Source organism: Centrocercus urophasianus, unplaced genomic scaffold (genome assembly GCF_019232065.1).
Source record: "Centrocercus urophasianus isolate 14NV4802_14NV808 unplaced genomic scaffold, USGS_Curo_1.0 seq_34, whole genome shotgun sequence".
In the NCBI taxonomy this organism is placed as follows: Eukaryota; Metazoa; Chordata; class Aves; order Galliformes; family Phasianidae; genus Centrocercus; species Centrocercus urophasianus.
The window spans coordinates 8,514,564-8,518,888 of record NW_024884911.1 but is presented as its reverse complement, the minus strand read 5'-3'; positions in this window follow the sequence as shown (position 1 = coordinate 8,518,888).

The following is a 4,325-nucleotide window of genomic DNA, read 5'->3' as shown; positions in this document are numbered from 1 at the left end:
GGACCAAAGGGTCAGTGAAGACACTGCACTTACCAACAGAGCAAGATTATCCTTTCAGTAGCCACAGCGTTTGCACAATAAAGACATGCATGCCTACTTAGGAAGAAAAGAATATAATTCATATTTGAGAAATTGTTCAAATTTTGCTCTAAAATGCATCCTAGAACAGTTGTTTTGGGTAGCAGCTGACTAAACAGAGGGCTGCTGGAAAGCAGGTTGGCAGAATACTTTCTGGGGGTCTTAGTAGATACCAAGTTGAACATGGGGCAGATGTGACCTTGACACTAGAAAGCGTAACAGTATCTTTGGCTGTATTAAGTATCACCAACAGGTGGAAGGAGGTGATCCCAGTGATCTTCCCCCTCTACTCAGAATTAATAAAGCAGCACCTGAAGTAGTAGTCCAGTTCTGGGAGAGACACAACAGATTCTGCTGCCAATGTTGCCTGTACCCTGAATATGCCAGCCCCTCCTCTATGTTGTGGTTTACCCCAGCAGGTAGCTGAGCACAAGAGAATCATTCTCTCACTTCCCTCTGTTACACTATGATGTGATGGAAAATACAGCAATAATATCAGGGTGACAAAGACTTTGGCTATAGCATGTGAGGATAAGCCAAAACACAGCCTGTGAACACAGAAATGAAGGGAAAAAAAAAACCAACAAACCTGCTTATCTTTATAAGACCTCTGATAATCAACAGTCTCCAGCAAAAGGCCCACGCTTCCACTGCCAACCCTTAAATGAGGTCTGGGCAGCGGTAGATCCTGGCTCCAGCCCTTCTGGTCATTCAGGTACATTGCACGCACCTGAGCTCCCCTGGGTTTGCCCTGCCTTCTCACCAGATGCTCAATCACTGTTTCAGGCCGTGACTTAGCATTTCCTGTTCACCTTTCTTTCCCAGTGGGATGGGGGAGGGAATTTAAAAAAAAAAAAGCAAAGTAGAACTGAGGTTGAGATAGAACTATTTACTAAGACAGAGAAAAGTAAAAGGATAATAATTAAGACAAACATGTATGTGTGTATATACATATATATACGAATGTTTATAACAAGTGAAGCACAAACAATTGCTCACCACCCTAACTGTTGCCCAGCTAGCCCTCTGAGCAGTGAAAGAGAGCAAGACAAACTCCCACCTCCTTCAGAACTCCTTCTGAATGATATCATATAGTATGAAATATCCCTTTGGCTAGCTTAAGTCAGCTGTCCTGATTCTGTTCCCTCCCAGTTCCTTGGGCCTGTTACTAAGAATGGCCTTGGCTCCAAACAGCACTGCTTAGCAGAAGCTATAAGCCTCAGTGCAATGACACTGTTTTCCTCCTTGAACCAAAACATGGCATCACAGCAGACACTGAAGAAAACAGCTCTGCCCCAGGTCAAACAAAGGTGCTCTACCATAGGCATTTTCTTGTGCATACTGAGTTAACTGTGGAAATGCTGATTTCATGACATCCTACAGGTGGAGCACATGGGGCACTTTTATCATTTGTGCCTTACCTGAAAAATGCTTTCCCACTGTATGTCCCTGTGTATACACCATGCATCTCTTTTATCTCAGGTGAGGTCTATCACTCATCTTTTCATTGATCACAGGATGTGTCCTAGATTCATAATCAAGTGTATTCTCCATCATTCACAGCCAGGTTCTTCTAAGCTTGCTGTCGTCAGACAGCGTGCCAGTGAACTCTGCACACTCAGCTCCCGCTGGCAGTGCAGGTGCAACTGCCTAAAACTGCCTGCATCTGCATGCCTGGGCCCAGAGGAAGACCAGGTATAACTGCCTCCTTGACATTGTTTCAGGAGACATCACTGCTGAATCTGGATGTAACTTGCAGGCCCTGGGTACACAAATGAATAAGGAAAAGCTGCCACTCAGCATTCAGTGAGAAATTGATATGCTATTGCTGGCCTCCATTCTGGATCTTGGTCAGATTTTGATATTGCAAAGTAAAAGTTGGGTATCTTTCACTTGGGGGGAAATAAAGTGCACAAAATCCTCAAGCTGTCAGAGTGAAGCAAGGAGACCACTTTTATATATCTGTGAGGAAGGAAAGAGACATGAAAATCAGGACACGTTTATAGGAGATGCTGTAGCCTTGCAATAATATTTTTGGGGAAAAAAAAATGACCTTACTCAGACTTCCTGATTTTACTTCAGAAAAAAGAAATAATAATGATTACATAGAAATGTAATTCTAGGTAAATATCTAATTAATTTCAAATATGGAAATATTCATTTTGGGAAGGGATTTGGAGCATACCAAACACAGTGCAGGTCAGCAATTGAGGCAATCCCCCTGCTAGGCTCAGAACTGAGGCAGCCTCACTTGGAATGCTGTGTGCAGTTCTGGGTTCCACAGTATAGAACTGGTGCCCCGCACTGTCAGTGTTCAGAGACATTTGGACAGTGCCTTCATTGAGTGCTTTGACTTTTGGTTAGCCTTGAGCAGGTCAAGCAGTGGGACTCAATGAACTATTGTTCAAGTTGTCATTGTATTTCATTAATAAAAACTTTACTACTCATTTATACAGTTGGTTTGAAACTAATACTTAGAATTTTTTAGTTATTTTCCACCTCTGTGTTTCATTCTAGTTTGCTGGATTTTTCACTGAATTAAAAATTCTTTTTTTTTTTTTTTCTCCAGTGTTATAAGGAAAAGTTTGGCAAAGCAAATTAGTGATGATGGATAAAATATTATTCCATTAATTTGATTAAAACTATTCATTTTTATCTACTTAGTCTGTGGAGTTTTGTTTTTTTGTTCTGTGGTGTAATCGTTGATTTCGCTACTGAAATATGAATATTCCAGACTAGAAAATACCAGCTCCAGCTTTTGGAAAATGCGATCAGAAAGGTAATTGAGGCTTCACTGGTATTGCTACTAGGAGCAGCACAGTCTTCTTTACCCCTTTGGTTTCTTTTAGAGTGCGTAATTTCATTGGTGTTAGTAAAGTAACATGAGGGAAAGCAGCATCCAGGGAGAACAGAGACTAGAGAATCTAGATGGACTTGCCAGAAGGCATAGCAGCTCTAAACAGTTAAGCCCTGGACATCTGGATGTAAGCTTTGATGGCCTGGTTCTCCTGTGTGCCCTTTAAGCATCTGAACACTATTGGGTGTTTCGGGAAGATTAAAAAGAAAATGGTACAGCTTTCTGTAATGGAAAGTGAAAACTACTGAAAGCAATAACATCTTTAGTGTGCATGTTTGAATAGTATATGGAACATGGTAGTTAACGTCCAGAAAATTACTACGATGCCCCTGGGTCACATCTCTGGAGTAGCTCTATGTAGAGACAACCAAGGTACTATGAGAATGAAAGTGCTTTCTGTACCTACAGTAATTTGGGCTAATTGGTGCAGGCTCAGCCTCGCTCTGTTGTGGAGCAGAAAGCTGTACAGAAATTCAAAGCAACTAAGCTATCAACTTCAGTAAGTTCTTCATCCAAAAGTATCACTTAAAATTGGATATAGAAAGAAGATACTTGAACAGGCAGGCCATTCTGAAAGCATCTATAGCTATCCATAGCTATAAAAAATATTTCAGTTTTGAAGAAAATGAGCAGCAAAACTGCTATGCAGTGAACAACCCAGAGCCTCAGGATGCCAACTGATGGCAGTCCTGGCTATGTGGAGGCCAGAGGGAAACTGAGTTCACTTCCATCTGCCTGGCACCCGTTCTGCCTGGCACCCAAACCCGTCAGTGCTTGGCCATGTTTCCAGCAGTACCTGAAAGATTAAAGACTAAGATCTGCTCCTAGTTACAACACTTTCCTCAACCCATCCCAGCACACACATAGGTAATGCCCCCTGAGGCTGCCTGAATCATCACTGTAGCATCAGTATCTGACACTTTGCTTTGCAAAGCATTTGCTGTTTAATGCCTGTCTCTACTCCAGTTCCCACTTTGTTGAAATAAATGACGAAACACTGCACAATGTCAGCCTGACACAATTCCCTTCTCCTGGAAAGGAGTCATTTACTGCACTGGCAGAGCTGCCAGGTATGTGGAAGGGGAAGGGCTGTGCTCACATGCTCCAAAGGCGGTTGAGAAATCTGAAAACATCGCACAATCAGATGTAAACAAACAAGTTCTGCATATTCTCCTTTCCCAAATATTCAGAAGTCTTAAAAGAATTGGGTGTGTAATTGAAAGTAGCCAAAGGCAGCTTTATCCTGTGCTACCAGCATTCGTGTAGCTGATCACCCAAAGTTTCACTTGGCAGGTTGACAGGGGTTATGCATTTTCACATGGGTGAAGCTCTTCAACAAAGTTTTGCAGCCTGAACAGCACAATAAATGAATAAAAATAAGAATAATGGG